General features: G+C 43.6%; 1 long non-coding RNA gene across 1 annotated transcript; it reads right to left on the bottom strand.

Annotated features, from left to right (window-relative positions):
• Positions 1–9,171: 9,171 nt before the first annotated feature.
• LOC142244535 (uncharacterized) lies at positions 9,172–13,251 on the bottom strand. Its single transcript, XR_012724577.1, has 3 exons — positions 13,111–13,251; positions 10,434–10,496; positions 9,172–9,254 (listed from the first exon to the last, which is right to left on the bottom strand). It is a non-coding gene; the product is annotated as an uncharacterized LOC142244535 (long non-coding RNA).
• Positions 13,252–17,931: the final 4,680 nt, after the last annotated feature.

Raw genomic sequence — 17,931 nt, 5'->3', positions numbered from 1 at the left:
CTAATAAGAAGTAAAGAAGACAATGAGAACTGATTGTATCTGCTCCATAGCTGATAAGAGAAGCTCATCAATGGTGACTGGATGGTTCTATGATCAGTAGGGAGCACTTATAGAATAGAGACCCCAATTGTAATGTGTATTAGGAGCTTTGTGTTACATAAAACTGCACATCTTTTATTTCCCAGGTTCTGGTCTATTGTAAAATGAAATCTCCTTTATGGCTGAATATTCCAAAATTTAAATGAGGCTCCAGCCACACATCTGCATCTGGGAGAGGAGCATCATCTAAGCGCTGTCTGCACTCATATCCCACAGCATCCAACAACACGGATCCAGGACGTATTCAGAGGTGATGGCAATGCAACAAACTAGTAAGTAACTGCAGCGCTGCCCCCTCGTGACCTCTTGTTCCAGGAGGGGCCATGGACACAGCGGGGAGTGACTGCAGCCCCAGCCTCCTGTGACGTCACATTTCAGACTCTTCTTAAACGAAAAGTCACAGGAAGTGCCATAAAACTTAAACATCTTTAGGGATTAGATAGAGAATAGTGTAGAGAATTGTGTAATAAAGATAATTACAAAACTGGTTAGGGGGTAAGGATAGATAGTAAGCATATACATATTAGATGAAGGACCCCTCCTTTAAATATTTCCCCTATGGGAAGGAGCATTGCAGGAGATTATGGGTGATATAGAAGGTGACTCTCTGCCAGAAAGTGGCCCCGGTCTATCAGAGAAATTGTACATTTGGGATACACATGCACTTACCTTTTGTCACTAATAACTCTCTCTCTCACTCACAATAAAAACCTAAAATTATCAAAAAAAGAATGAAAGAAGAAATTGAATTTTAAGGTCAGGAAATCAAATTCCTATTTTGATATTTATGAAAAGTTAAAGGGAGAAAGAGTCAGTTATAGAGAAGAAAGGAACAGAACATAAAGGATTTAAGAAGAGGCGAAAATAAGGTTCAGTTATACTGAAATTGATTATAAAGATTCATGGCGATTATTTCCATATTCCTAATTATACTTAAATTATATATAACATTGTTCTCATCTATGGATGGATACATTGCAAAAGAGTTGGAAGGATTGAAAGATAGATAGATGATAGATAGATAGAGAGATAGATAGAGGGATAGATAGAGGGATAGATGATAGATAGAGAGATAGATAGATAGATGAATAGATAGAAAGATAATAGATAGATAGAGGGATAGATAGATAGATAGATAGAGGGACAGATAGATAGATGAATAGATAGATAGATACTGTAGATCGTGTCCCTCTAGAGTGAAAATTACATTTGCGGCATTAGCCCAGTAGAGGCTTGTTGGTGCCCCCATAGTACGTGTCCCACCAGCCCTGTAACTGCCCTTTAGAATAGATGGATAGAAAGATAATAGATAAAAAATCACAGACACATATAGGGAAATGAGAAGCAACAGACACAAGAGATATAATAGGACATAAATCAGGAGCTAATATAAGCCATACTCGTCTCCACTAACTTCAAACCCTCAAAGGAGTTCCGTGCGGCGGTTGCTGATATAATGTCACCGTGATGTCACAACATTCCGTCACCTCATAACCAGCAGTGGCCGCAGCAACCGACAACCAATCCAGTGTACATAACATGGTCTATCAAACCATCATGGACACAATTGGTTTTGACCTTAAATATAGAGCATTTTTTTACCATTTCAGTCATAGTTACATAGAATAAAAAAAGAGATCGCTCCATCAAGATCAACCTTCCTCCACCAGTTATACATTTTCTTTCTCTAGATTACTCACAATGCCTTTTGTTGTAATAAAAGCATCCGGCCCTTTTTAAATACTGATATAATATCTGACATTACTATGACTTGCGTTTGGGCATTCCATAGTCTGACTGCTCTAACCGTAAAGAACCCTTTCCTATTTAGCTTCTGAAATCACCTTTCCTCCACACATAAGGAATGCAAGGTCCTTGATAAGAATAAGTCATGTGTCAGTCCTATGTATTGACCATACATATAAATCACATCTCCTCTGATTCGTCTTTTCTAAGCTAAACAAGCCCAACTTTTCCAATATCTCACCTCATCCCGTGTAATAATCTAGTTGCTGTGTTTGAATGGACCCTAGTTTCCCAGTATCCTTTTTAAAATGTGGCTCCCAAAACTGTGTCCCATATTCTAGATATAAATAGGAATAACGTTTGGAACACCATTCTAAGTCCGAACTGGGTGGAAAAACCTAAAAAAAACCTAAAAAAACCTAAAAAAAAAACCTAAAAAAACTAAAAAAACCTAAAAAAAAACCTAAAAAAACTAAAACCTTAAAAAAACCTAAAAAAATCTCCCCATATTCTAGATATGGCCTTACATGGGATTTTTTTAGAGGGGTGATAATGCATTGTGATCTCTCTTTTTATGCACTCTAAAATCTTGTTTGCTTTTGCAGCTGCTGCCTGACATTGAGTGCTGCTGCTCAGCTTACGAATAACCAAAATAACCTAGTCCTTCTCCTGTTCTGTAATCCCTATTATTTTTCCATTTGATGTATATGCAGCAATATAGTGTAGGACGAGTGACAGGTCCATACGTCCAGCTCCACAAGATACATAGGCTGCATGTGGTGGTGGTTTGTGGCGATTTCAGCCATTATCACCTGACTGTGAATGGTGAGATTAGGGAATCCGGGAAGGACTCGAGGAGTGCAGACATATAGAGAATGCCTTCTGTCACATTATACACTACTCCAGGCCCTGGGCCCTAAAGAGACTTTGAATGGGGGAGAAAAGTTTTTTATATATGGTCCGGATGTTATATATGATGCCTCTGGATGGTGAGCAAGGACCAGTAACATCAGAGAAACTAATGACTATGGAAGAGGTTAAGGTAGAAGTGTCCCTTAAAGTGAAGTGTACGTAAGAACACGGGCTTAAGTGTTGTGCCCGCCGTATCACTTCTGCTGAAAGAACTTTTCCTACTGTTCAGTTAAAGGCCATTGATGAAATGATTTGAGTCTTTGCCTCTATCTCCCCTGCAGACGGGTTCTGGTTTGACAGGCAGCCTAACCAAAGCCATGACTTGCACCTTAAAAGATCTCCAAAAAATGGCAGTGATGCTCGGTATTCATGAAATATTATTATTTCTATATACCAATGTAAAATGACATAAGTCCTGCACAACAACAATTTAGAAAAACATTTAGAAAAAATGCGCATGAAGACGAGGGGTGAGTTAAAATTAACTTTATTGAAATATGTTAAAACATGAAAGTGCATTTAAAAAGCAGTGGACAGCGGCGATATAAAGCAGAGGGACCAATAGATGGCTCCTAAGCACAACCAGGCCAACAGGATAATGACCCCAACACACCTCCAGGCTGTGTAAGGGCTGTTTGACTAAGAAGGAGAGTGATGGGGTGCTACGCCAAATGACCTGGCCTCCACAGTCACCAGACCTGAACCCAATCGAGATGGTTTGGGGTGAGCTGGACCGCAGAGTGAAGGCAAAAGGGCCAACAAGTGCTAAGCATCTCTGGGAACTCCTTCAAGACTGTTGGAAAACCATTTCCGGTGACTACCTCTTGAAGCTCATCAAGAGAATGCCAAGAGTGTGCAAAGCAATAATCAAAGCAAAAGGTGGCTACTTTAAAGAACCTAAAATATAAGACATATTTTCAGTTGTTTCACACTTTTTTAAGTATTCATTCCACATGTTTTAATTCATAGTTTTCATGCCTTCAATGTGAACCCACAATTTTCAGAGTCCTGAAAATAAAGAAAACTCTTTGAATGAGAAGGTGTGTCCAAACTCTTGGTCTTTTGGTCTGTACTATATATATATATATATATATATATATATAGGGGCGGACTGGCCCACCAGGAGGTCGGGAGAACCCCCGGTGGGCCCCTGCTATTGATGACCACGCCCCCTAGGCCCCACCCCCCTATCCCCCCGGGCCCCTATGGATGTGTGTGAGATGCCCCCCCCGGCCGGTAATTTCACTAATCATATCGGCACATTGCCGATATGATTAGTGACAATCCCATTCCCTCTGGAGCGGCAAGCAGGGAGAGCGATCTCCCCGCTCTCCCTGCTATCACTGTCGGTGCCGTGCGGCTCTGACTCATCTGCGCAGTGACACTGCAGGAGGAGGCAGTCTCAGAGCGATGACTGCTTCCTTCCTGTGCAGGTGCTGGCAGCATCGCGCGGAAGACGGACTGGCGTCACCCCACTGACTGCAGCAGCACGTGAGTATAGAAGGCGGGGGCACCGGGGGAGGGTGCGGGGGCCCGGGGAGCGAGCAGGGGCCCCGAGGGAGGGGCGGGGGCCCAGAAAGCGAGCAGGGGCCCCGGGGGGGGTGCGGGGCCCCGGGGAGCAAGCAGGGGCCCGGGGGGGTGCGGGGGCCCGGAGAGCGAGCAGGGGCCCTGGGGTGGGAGTGCAGGGGCCCAGGAAGGGTGTACGGGGGCCCCGGAGGGGGGGTGCGGGGTCTCGGGGAGTGAGCAGGGGCCCCTCATACTCACCTGTCTGCAGCCTCCCGGTGCCATGTCCGCTCCCGGTACCGCGGCTCCGGCTGTGTGCAGACGGCCGGGACACCTCCGATAGCTGCAGGACCTGGCGCTGATCACCTGATGCGGTCACCTGATGGAATCAGCTGACAGTGATAGTGACAGCGGTGACGCCGGCTTTTTACTACCCGGCCGGCTAAACTATCAGCTGATGCCGTCAGGAGACTACCGCCGGGTCCTGCATTGATCGGTCTGACAGGAGTCTGCACAGAAGTGTGTGGGTTTTTTTTCTTTTTTTTTTGCACTGATGCATCAGCTGATTGTATAAACGGCTTTTATACAATCAGCTGATGTGTGATGTGATTCAGGCCTTGATCCTGACACATCATCTGATCGCTTTGCCTTCCAGCAAACCAATCAGATGATATTGGATCCGGATTGGACAGCGCGGGACCCTTGACCCAGGATTACTGCGGAGGGGGGGTTCTTTATTTCAATAAAGATGGAGTCACTAATTGTGTTATGTTTTATTTCTAATAAAAATATTTTTCTGTGTGTTGTGTTTATTTTTTTTTATCTTTACTAGAAATTCATGGTGGCATGTCTAATATTGGCGTGACACCATGAATTTCGGGCTTAGGGCCAGCTGATAATATACAGCTAGCTCTAACCCCATTATTACCCAGCGAGCCACCCGACATCAGGGCAGCTGGAAGATTTGGATACAGCGCCAGAAGATGACGCTTCTATGAAAGCGCCATTTTCTGGGGTGGCTGCGGACTGCAATTCGCAGAGGGGGTGCCCAGAAAGCTTGGGCACGCTGCACTGCGGATTTCAATCCCCAGCTGCCTAGTTGTACCTGGCTGGACTCAAAAATATGTCGAAGCTCACGTCATTTTTTTTTTTAATTATTTAATGAAATTCATGAAATAAAAAAAAAGGGCTTCCCTATATTTTTGGTTCACAGTCAGGTACAAATAGGCAGCTGGGGGTTGGGGGCAGCCCATAGCTGCCTGCTGTACCTGGCTAGCATACAAAAATATGGCGAAGCCAACACGTCATTTTTTTGGAGGGCAAAAAACTCCTGCATACAGTCCTGGATGGAGCATGCTGAGCCTTGTAGTTCTGCAGCTGTCTGCTCTCCTGCATACACTAGTGGAGAATGAAGAACATATTGAAGAAGGAAATTACATCAGATCTTTTTTTTCAACAATCTTTAATGGCATTGTTCACTGATAAAAAACGCATAAAAAAGCAGTGAGCAAAAACGCAGCCAAAAATGTAAAAACGCATCGCGTTTTTACCGCGGGTGCATTTTTATGCATTTTTCTGCGGCCAAAAACGCACAAAAAACACCTAGTGCGCACATACCCTTAGTGTGCAGAGAGCTGCGGAGGAGGACGGAAGACAGAGAAGAGGCCACCGGTGCTTGGAGCAGATAAGCGCTCAGTGACCCGAAGATGCAGGGAGAGGGGCCACATAAGATGGCAGCTATATGTGGCTATATGGGGAGAGGGGCCACATTAAGATGGAAGCTATATGTGGCTATATGGGGAGAGGCCACATAAGATGGGAGCTATATGTGGCTATATGTGGAGAGGGGCCACATTAAGATGGCAGCTATATGTGGCTATATGGGGAGAGGGACCACATTAAGATGGCAGCTATATGTGGCTATATGGGGAGAGGGGCCACATTAAGATGGCAGCTTTATGTGACTATGGGGAGAGGCCATATAAGATGGCAGCTATATGTGGCTATATGGGGAGAGGGGCCACAATAAGATGGCAGCTATGTGTGGCTATATGGGGAGAGGGGCCACATTAACATTGCAGCTATATGTGGCTATATGGGGAGAGGCCACATAAGATGGGAGCTATATGTGGCTATATGGGGAGAGGGGCCACATTAAGATGGCAGCTATATGTCGCTATATGGGGAGAGGGGCCACATTAAGATGGCAGCTATATGTGGCTATATGGGGAGAGGGGCCACATAAGATGGCAGCTATATGTGGCTATATGGGGAGAGGAGCTGCATTAAGATGGCAGCTATATGTGGCTATATGGGGAGAAGAGCCGCATTAAGATGGCAGCTATATGGGGAGAGGGGCCACATAAGATGGGAGCTATATGGGAAAAAGAGCACATGGGATGTGATCTGCTGGGGAAAGAGACCATAATGGGATGGGATCTGCAGGGGAAAGAGGCCATAATGGGATGGGATCTGCAGGGTAAAGAGGCCATAATGGGATGGGATCTGCAGGGGAAAGAGGCCATAATGGGATGGGATCTGTATGGGGAAGGTCGTCCATTCCAATTTTAGCAGGGCTCCTTTAGTAATAATTTTTAAAAACTGTAGAAAAATCATTTAATACAATAAGACTGACAGTGACTGGAACAACTGATGCTGGACAGGAGAGGAAGGGGAAGGAGATTTTACTTTAAATTACTTGTATTTTTTGGTTGAGGAAATTGCGTGAAAATGGGTGTGGCTAACAGAATGGGTGTGGTTACAGAATGGGTGTGGTATTCAAATGGGCGGGGTTTACAGATAACCTGTTAAAAATTTGAATCCCACCCCTGCTATATATAGTACGGTAACTGCATGGTGCTGGTGGGCCCCAAGATTGATTTTTCCTGGTGGGCCCCAGGTACTCCAGTCCACCGCTGTATATATATATATATATACACAGTGCCTACAAGTAGTATTCAACCCCCTGCAGATTTAGCAGGTTTGATAAGATGCAAATAAGTTAGAGCCTGCAAACTTCAAACAAGAGCAGGATTTATGAACAGATGCATAAATCTTACAAACCAACAAGTTATGTTGCTCAGTTAAATTTTAATAAATTTTCAACATAAAACTGTGGGTCAATTATTATTCAACCCCTAGGTTTAATATTTTGTGGAATAACCCTTGTTTGCAATTACAGCTAATAATCGTCTTTTATAAGACCTGATCAGGCCGGCACAGGTCTCTGGAGTTATCTTGGCCCACTCCTCCATGCAGATCTTCTCCAAGTTATCTAGGTTCTTTGGGTGTCTCATGTGGACTTTAATCTTGAGCTCCTTCCACAAGTTTTCAATTGTGTTAAGGTCAGGAGACTGACTAGTCCACTGCAACACCTTGATTTTTTCCCTCTTGAACCAGGCCTTGGTTTTCTTGGCTGTGTGCTTTGGGTCGTTGTCTTGTTGAAAGATGAAATGACGACCCATCTTAAGATCCTTGATGGAGGAGCGGAGGTTCTTGGCCAAAATCTCCAGGTAGGCCGTGCTATCCATCTTCCCATGGATGCGGACCAGATGGCCAGGCCCCTTGGCTGAGAAACAGCCCCACAGCATGATGCTGTCACCACCATGCTTGACTGTAGGGATGGTATTCTTGGGGTCGTATGCAGTGCCATCCAGTCTCCAAACGTCACGTGTGTGGTTGGCACCAAAGATCTCGATCTTGGTCTCATCAGACCAGAGAACCTTGAACCAGTCTGTCTCAGAGTCCTCCAAGTGATCATGAGCAAACTGTAGACGAGCCTTGACATGACGCTTTGAAAGTAAAGGTACCTTACGGGCTCGTCTGGAACGGAGACCATTGCGGTGGAGTACGTTACTTATGGTATTGACTGAAACCAATGTCCCCACTGCCATGAGATCTTCCCGGAGCTCCTTCCTTGTTGTCCTTGGGTTAGCCTTGACTCTTCGGACAAGCCTGGCCTCGGCATGGGTGGAAACTTTCAAAGGCTGTCCAGGCCGTGGAAGGCTAACAGTAGTTCCATAAGCCTTCCACTTCCGGATGATGCTCCCAACAGTGGAGACAGGTAGGCCCAACTCCTTGGAAAGGGTTTTGTACCCCTTGCCAGCCTTGTGACCCTCCACGATCTTGTCTCTGATGGCCTTGGAATGCTCCTTTGTCTTTCCCATGTTGACCAAGTATGAGTGCTGTTCACAAGTTTGGAGAGGGTCTTAATTAGTCAGAAAAGGCTGGAAAAAGAGATAATTTATCCAAACATGTGAAGCTCATTGTTCTTTGTGCTTGAAATACTTCTTAATACTTTAGGGGAACCAAACAGAATTCTGGTGGTTTGAGGGGTTGAATAATAAATGACCCTCTGAATAAACTTTTCACAATTTAAAAAAAAAAAAAAAAGAAATAACATTCATCTTTGCTGCAGTGCATTTCACACTTCCAGGCTGATCTACAGTCCAAATGTCACAATGCCAAGTTACTTCCGAATGTGTAAAGCTGCTAAATCTGCAGGGGGTTGAATACTACGTGTAGGCACTGTATATATATATATATATATATATATATATATATATATATATATATATATATATATATATATATATATATATATATATTTATACTGTGTATATAACCAGGATAGTTCAAAAATTTTACTCACAAGGGGGCAACACGCTTGCTGGTTCCAGCTTGTAATTGCAATCAGACAGATTTGTTAATGAAAAGAGAAATATGTTATATTACTGCTTGAGACGGTTTTTGTCTAAGTTTCGATACTGTGATTACTCTGTGCACATTCAGCTTTCCTGCATCACTTTCCTTGCAAATTAACAGAACCATGCACAATATTGGTAATGGAAACCATCTGGGTTAGTGACTCCCTGTGCACATGGTCTGGTATCGGCTCGGTTACTCCATCTTCCCTCTGTATTGGGTGTAGGATAGTAGTATGTAGAGCTGTTCTCCTCTCTTCCAATAATGGCCCATTACTCTCTGATTTGTGTCTGATGGTGAAAAAAAGGGAAAAAAATGAGCATTGTCAGGTGTACACTGGCCTCAGTAACAATACATACATCAGGCAGAGGGAATTGTCTTATCATTTGTCATCTCATACTTTGTGAGCACAGAATGATACAGCAGTGTATATGAGCGGCGGTCAGCTGTGCCTACAGATAATGCTGGGAATAACTCACATTCATAGGGTCCTAAAGCAAAGTGAGGAATGAGCCCCACGTCCCATCGTGATAGTAAACTGGACGAAAACAGAAGTACTCTAATCACTGAGAGTCACCTCACATGAGCGTATCATGGCCGCATGCAGGAGGCATAAATATAAAGTAAATGACAGGAGCACGTCCTGTCCTCTAAAATTGGGAACTTCATTCCATGGAAAGTCTTAATCTTACAGATCGGGATCTGATTTTGTGAAATTACGGAATGACATAATTGCCATTCCCACTTCCGTGGCTTTACTTATGTTCATGTGATGATATTACCTTTACAATAAATGGCTATGTAAATTGATTTTGGGTTTACATATAATCTGTCCTTTCAGATAATGACTTTAATTGGAAGGTGGAATTGGTCTATAAGGAATGTAAATCTGGGAATGTATAAATGCTCATATTATGTAAAGATCAGATACATTTTCTCCATAGACCCTCCTGCGGGCACCGTGTCCTGTCATGGCTGAACTTGTGGACATAAAATCTGAGATGAAACAGCTTTGGGCACAAAGTGGAGAATCTTGAGCGTCACACATGGACACGATGAACCAGGCTGAGATCATAGACACGAAAATAGAATAAGAAGAAGAGCAGCTGAACAAGGCTCTGACTTTAACCTCTTCCCGACACTTGATGTTCCCTGTTCATCATGGAAGTCGATGCCTTCCTAACCTATGACGTACTTGTGACTCTAAACTCCTCCAAGTAAAAGTTATAGATATGGTAACAATGGGGGAGAAGGGAGGAATCTACATAGAAAATTGGTGCAGGTAGAGCGTAAATGTACTTATCGGCTGAACGCTGTCACACCGGTACATCTCAACGAAAATGTTTGTTTTACTGCATTTTTGTGATCTTATAGTTTTTTAAAAGTATTCATTTAAGTTTTTGGCAGTTTTTAATTGTTTTTATGTTTGTTCTGTTTATCAGTTACATATTTAATAAACAGTACTTAACGGTTGTGACATCTTTGATGTTGGAGAAGGTCCTCTGCGTTCCTGAGAAAGTAGCTGCGGTCGGCTTCAGGATACCCGAAATACAAAACAAAAAAGAAGTTACAAGAAAGAATAAGGACTTTAATTTCATCCACTAACTTTTGAGTATCCCAGAGTGCGGCTATGGGCTCATATCCACTTGCGTACAGCGTCCGATGAGAGAGCATCAGAAGCGATATGCTAATGACCCTCTGCTGCGAGCTCAGCAATCGCATCCCAGGAGCGGAGAAGAGGGAGGGAGCACTTTCTCCCATCTCCTCTGTTGTCTGTCTATGCGTACATTGCACTGCAGTCACATAACATGCAAGTGCAGTGCAATGTGGGGGGTGCGTGAGCTGAGACTCGGTGCAAAACGCAGAATGCTGTGATTGCACTGTGAGCACGATTCGAGATGAGAAAAAAATAGCAAAAGGACACAGCACCATAGATTAACACTGGTGCAATCCGATTTTTTATTGGATCGCACTCGCACATGAAAATTGCAAGTGGACATGAGCCCTATAAGTGATTATTTTCTATGTAGTGGAACAGTGGACATGTTTTTTGCTAAGATATACAGTATATGTTATTAAGTCCAAGAGTTAGGCACTGGTTGCAATGGATTAACAAGGTTCCCTTTCACCCCCCCATTATATAAAGCTACAGTATATCACTTTTAAAACATATCACATTTATTTTATATTTTTCGATTGTATATTACTTCATACTGGTATGTTCATATGTTATGAAGTAACAAGTCCCCTCATGTTATTCATCTTATTGTTATATATATATATATATATATATATATATATATATATATATATATATATATATACAGATATATATATATATATATATATATACAGTTAGGTCCAGAAATATTTGGACAGTGACACAATTTTCGCGAGTTGGGCTCTGCATGCCACCACATTGGATTTGAAATGAAACCTCTACAACAGAATTCAAGTGCAGATTGTAACGTTTAATTTGAAGGTTTGAACAAAAATATCTGATAGAAATTGTAGGAATTGTACACATTTCTTTACAAACACTCCACATTATAGGAGGTCAAAAGTAATTGGACAAATAAACCAAACCCAAACAAAATATTTTTATTTTCAATATTTTGTTGCGAATCCTTTGGAGGCAATCACTGCCTTAAGTCTGGAACCCATGGACATCACCAAACGCTGGGTTTCCTCCTTCTTAATGCTTTGCCAGGCCTTTACAGCCGCAGCCTTCAGGTCTTGCTTGTTTGTGGGTCTTTCCGTCTTAAGTCTGGATTTGAGCAAGTGAAATGCATGCTCAATTGGGTTAAGATCTGGTGATTGACTTGGCCATTGCAGAATGTTCCACTTTTTTGCACTCATGAATTCCTGGGTAGCTTTGGCTGTATGCTTGGGGTCATTGTCCATCTGTACTATGAAGCGCCGTCCGATCAACTTTGCAGCATTTGGCTGAATCTGGGCTGAAAGTATATCCCGGTACACTTCAGAATTCATCCGGCTACTCTTGTCTGCTGTTATATCATCAATAAATACAAGTGACCCAGTGCCATTGAAAGCCATGCATGCCCATGCCATCACGTTGCCTCCACCATGTTTTACAGAGGATGTGGTGTGCCTTGGATCATGTGCCGTTCCCTTTCTTCTCCAAACTTTTTTCTTCCCATCATTCTGGTACAGGTTGATCTTTGTCTCATCTGTCCATAGAATACTTTTCCAGAACTGAGCTGGCTTCATGAGGTGTTTTTCAGCAAATTTAACTCTGGCCTGTCTATTTTTGGAATTGATGAATGGTTTGCATCTAGATGTGAACCCTTTGTATTTACTTTCATGGAGTCTTCTCTTTACTGTTGACTTAGAGACAGATACACCTACTTCACTGAGAGTGTTCTGGACTTCAGTTGATGTTGTGAACGGGTTCTTCTTCACCAAAGAAGGTATGCGGCGATCATCCACCACTGTTGTCATCCGTGGACGCCCAGGCCTTTTTGAGTTCCCAAGCTCACCAGTCAATTCCTTTTTTCTCAGAATGTACCCGACTGTTGATTTTGCTACTCCAAGCATGTCTGCTATCTCTCTGATGGATTTTTTCTTTTTTTTCAGCCTCAGGATGTTCTGCTTCACCTCAATTGAGAGTTCCTTAGACCGCATGTTGTCTGGTCACAGCAACAGCTTCCAAATGCAAAACCACACACCTGTAATCAACCCCAGACCTTTTAACTACTTCATTGATTACAGGTTAACGAGGGAGACGCCTTCAGAGTTAATTGCAGCCCTTAGAATCCCTTGTCCAATTACTTTTGGTCCCTTGAAAAAGAGGAGGCTATGCATTACAGAGCTATGATTCCTAAACCCTTTCTCCGATTTGGATGTGAAAACTCTCATATTGCAGCTGTGAGTGTGCACTTTCAGCCCATATTATATATATAATTGTATTTCTGAACATGTTTTTGTAAACAGCTAAAATAACAAAACTTGTGTCACTGTCCAAATATTTCTGGCCCTGACTGTATATATATATATATATATATATATATTTATTTTATTTTTTTTTTTTGCGGGGGGGCATTATACATATATCATTTATCACCTATTCATGGCACACATTCACACGTTATATGCACATTAATTCACAGTAGCACGCTTACTCACAATATGTCCATCCAGGCATGCCGTCAGTAATCAGTACATTTTACAGCTGATCCGCTGAGCCACAAAGTATATAAATAGCCGCCTATGATCTGATACACAAGTCCTCTGATGAAGGAAACGAAACGCGCGTTGGTGGCTGGAGACACGTCCACAGTCTGAAAGATATCAATACACAGGTATTTAATTGGATCTAATGAACGAAGTTTCTGTGGTTTAAACAATTTATATTAGTGGATATGTAGCTCACTGAAGCTTTGTTGGTATCTGCTTCTTCTATAGAAGGAGGTACATGTAATATAGCACACTGATTGTTACATGAAGGAACTACACTTAGCATTACACAGCATTTTATATGTATATTTATTTGTCTGTTCTATATATGCACTTTATATCTTACAGGATTAATATAAAATTTGCTTTATTTATATAAGTATTTACATACTGAGGAACTTCATATGTTATCAACATGGCACTTTATTTGTATCCATTAGATATCATATTGACACCCTATACCTATCAGTGCAATATTAATTCTGCACTTTACCTAGTATAGTGCAATATATACTGTTCTGTGATATATTTATTTATTTATTTATTTATTCATACGGTCTGTATTACGGTTTCCCACGGTGGTTTGCATCCTTGCTTTTATTTAATGTTTTAATTTATTCAATAAAAGGTAATTTTTTTTATTTTACGTGTCAGTATGTATTCCCCTAGAATAATACATGGGTATAGTGATACAGATCATTGGGATCATATTTATTATTTAAGTTAAATAGTCCAAAAAAAATCTGAAATTTGTATGAAATAAATTTTGCTTGTGTCTCAGTTTTCTGTATAAATTGAGCTGAGCTTGTTTAATGTGGGGTTTTTTTCAAATAAAAAATGCAACAAATTATCGACCAGTCATAATTCTGGCATTTCGATTTTTTTCTCTTTACAGCTTTTATCGGTCAGGTTAATAATTTCATATTTTGATAGATAAGACTTTTACTGACACAAGATCAACGGGTTTGTTATTTTATTATTTTTTTATTTCCTTACTTTTAATGGTAGGGAAAAAGTGGATATTCAAATGGTTACATTTTTTTTTTTACTTTATTTTTTAGTCTCCATAGTGGATTTACATCAGTGAATGGTTAATGCTTTTGCTATATTACTATATTGCTAATATAGTAAAAATCAGGGTCTCCTATGCTGTCCAACCACAGGCTTGCCTTCAGTAGAGTGCTGTTATGGCAAAAATGCCACCAGCCGGCCCATGACTGCCATGGCATCTCATTGGCACCCCAATAATACGTTGTGGGGCCACTATGGGCCAGAATAACAGCATACACCAAGACTGAATTTGTGGTGCCCCTGGCCTGGTCAGGCACCACTGAGTACTGCACCCATGCTGGGTCAGTACAAACAGGTAATCCCAAAGGCTGAGTAGGGTTTGGACAAACAGGCACCCTTGACCAGGACACAGACACACATTAGAGGGGACCCCTGGGCAGACTCAGGAGGGGGCGGAGCCTCCACATCTCAGTTAGTGTGGTGCTGTAGTGAAGCTGGAAAAGAGTTGTTCAGTGGCAGTCAGAGGAGATGGAGTGGAGCAGCCGTGTCTGAAGTGTAGGGCTGAAGAGCGGAACACTGTCAGACCCTGCACGTGCAGTGGCTGCTGGCGGGGAAGAACATTACTACCAAGTCAGACTGAAAGACACCCGAAGAAGAAGAGCAGTAAGGAGTCGAGTACGGGGACTCCTGGTAATGAATGCACACACAGGGTACAGGTCCCTAGAGCCAGACATCCATTTATTGGTCTGCTAAATCCTGTAGGCGGTGGGACTAGAGGTTCCACAGCAACCAACACAGAACCTGCAGCATCAACAGCAATGAGGGGGCCCATAAGGAGGATCGAGCCATGAGCCATCTTATCCTTGGTCCACGCTGTCAGCAAATGGGTCAGAAAGGGGAGAAAGGCAGAAGTGACATCCCTGGACGCATCCCACGATATACTTCAAGTCAGGGGTTGTCCGAAACAAAGGTGCAGGAAGACGAGTCAGAAGTCACCCCTATATCAGCCTGAGGGATACCTGGTTCCACCTGGTTCATCATAGCATCGCCCGGGTTGTCTCACTCTACCAGAACAAAGTGAGTAAAAACCCTGAAAGACATTTCTGGACTGTGTGTGAGTTCTTCTGTGACCTGTGGGTCTACAAGCACCTACACTTGAGCCCCTGGGGCCAGCCTCACTCTCGGGAGGCCACATCATCTAACTGCACATACCATCAGCCCCAGATGCTCGTTAAACTGCAGTGGCGGTCACCCCTCTGACCGCAAAACTGAGAGTGGCGTCACGATTTCTATTAAAGTTAACCTGACCTACCTGTTGCCGGAAGATTCCCAGCACGTGAAGACCCTGAGGCGACCTGCAGGTGAGGGGCTTCACATTCTGGTGTCACGAACAGGATAAGGACTAGACCTGTTAAGACAGGTAACCGTGCGCCTTGGCGGTCCGCTTGGAAAATTTGAAACGCCGCTATATTGCCACCTCAGAAAGCGCACCAAGAAACAACAGCAGCCTGCGCAAAAAGAAGTAACCGCCCACAAAGAGGTGTGGCGATCCTAGAACTCCTGAAGCACACGCAAAGTCCACACAACCCACCAGGATCACCACCACCAATCCCTTCTCCCATGCTCTGTAGAGAGGGCCAAAGAGAAAGGACTGCTGAAATGATGCAGACAAAGTCCCTTGCCTGTGACTACTACGACTTCTGAGGCATGTAAGCGCGCCCCTTGCCACCCCTCTATACAGACACTCGGCGCAATTTGCCCTAGTAAAATCTTATTATGCCTGTGCGGGTTTTAATAGTAATGTTTTCACCATTCGGTACCCTTTGGTACCTCTTGTCCACCTCCTCCCCCTCAGATGCTGTTATCTGTTCAAGGGATCTCAGGAGTTACACCGTAACTAGTTAGACTCTGGTTACGGGTTGGTTATAGAACAGTTGCTGATGGCTTCTACCATCCCAAGGATTCCAATCACAGCTGCAAGTGAATCTAACCTACCAGATTCTCCTCACCAGTATGGCCTTTGCCAAGTGCAATCCAATAGGCCTCAGTTTTTTTCATCTCTGTGGTCTTCTTTCTCACAGAGTAATCAGACAGGGTTGTTCCTCCCCCTTCTGAGGATTTTCACTCCCCAAAGCGTTCAGACCCTAGTTCCAGTTCAAAGTCTGCCCTAGAACCCTTTCAGGTGGTATAGCTAAGGAAAATTGTTGAGAGTCTGGTGAGGACTGTGGATTCATCTTTGGTTGTTAGTGGTAGGACCCTCCCTCCTTTCTCAGAAGTGTCGGTCTTGCTCATTGAGGAAAATAGATTAGATCTTCAGTCTGCCATCCAGAACCTGAGTTGTCCCTGAAGGCATCCCCTCCATTTCGGCAAGTGAATCCTGGGTAAGATGGTGGCAACTTCCAAGGCAGTCAAATTTGCACAGTTTTGTGTAAGACCCCTACAGATTGCTATTGTAGCCTGTTGAGACAGGTCTTTGAAATCTCTATATCACGCCATTTTCCTGCCTCTTCACAGCAGGCAGTCTCTCAGATGGTGGTTAACTTAACCGCTCTTAACTAGCCTGGATGGGGGACCGTCTTTCACCACTTATCTGTTTATTGGTTCTTGAGCAATTGGCAGAGGCTTCTCACAATCAATGTATTGGAGCTCAGAGCGGTACGCCTGGTGCTTCTGCATTGGCTGTTACTAGTTTTTATGTTGTCAGATAATGCCACCACGGTAGCATACATCAGGGCAGATCATGGAGTTCAACCACTACGTAAGAGGTCACAAATATTCTGACATGGGTAGAAGATAGTGTGCCAATAATTTTGGCAGTTTATATTCCCAGGGTAGACAACTGGGAAGCAGACTTCCTAAGGCACGTTTCACACGTCAGTGAAAAACACTGACGTTTTTCACTGGCGTGTAAAACACGCACATGTCCCTACGTGTGCCGTGAATCACGGCACACGTGGGTTGTCTAAATGCAATCCGGGCTCCGTTCTCTGTGGCTCGTGATTGCACTGAGAAATCAACTCACCTGTGCGCACTCCCGCTCTCCATGGTGCTGATCGCTCCCGCGGTGCAGCATCCGGCCGGCGCTGACCCCCGCAGCAGCTAATTCCGGGTCGGCTGTGTCGTGCATCATGAATATGCACGACAGTAATGAGCCGACACAGAAGCAGCAGGGAGAACAGGCTGCTCAGAGCGTCGCCGGAGCCGGGTGAGTAAAAATGATTTTTATTTTAAAAGCACGTTTTTTTCTGGCACATGTCTCACGGACCACACCACTGCGTGGTCCGTGGGACATCAGTGATGCCAGAAAAAAATGGACATGTCTCCATGCGGCAATCACGCACACGCGGATACGCCGCACGGAGACACGTGCAGTGAAAAATCACTGATGTGTGAGCAGACCCATTCATTATAATGGGTCTGCGTATGTCAGTGATTCTGGTACGTTTAAAAAAAAGCACAAACGTACCAGAATCACTGACGTGTGAAAGGGGCCTTAGCCGCCAGCGAATAGCTGCAGGATAATGGGCTGGTCATCTGGAGGTGTTGGAGCAGATCTCTCGTCGGTGGGGCTCCGCAGATGTCAATCTGATGGCATCCAGGCTAAATTGCAAAGTTCCCAGGTTTGTATGAAGAATGAAAACAGTCTTAATTACACCCCATGAGAAAACCAAAGCAAATGCACGACTAGCCAGACAACTAAGGGTGGGATCTGTCTCCCCCAAGACTGAGAAAGGGATTTTACAGTGAGTACCAACAATC

Source organism: Anomaloglossus baeobatrachus, chromosome 6 (genome assembly GCF_048569485.1).
Source record: "Anomaloglossus baeobatrachus isolate aAnoBae1 chromosome 6, aAnoBae1.hap1, whole genome shotgun sequence".
Taxonomy (NCBI): Eukaryota; Metazoa; Chordata; class Amphibia; order Anura; family Aromobatidae; genus Anomaloglossus; species Anomaloglossus baeobatrachus.
The sequence above is the reverse complement of the archived record's forward strand: the minus strand, read 5'-3'. Positions and strand labels throughout refer to the sequence as shown.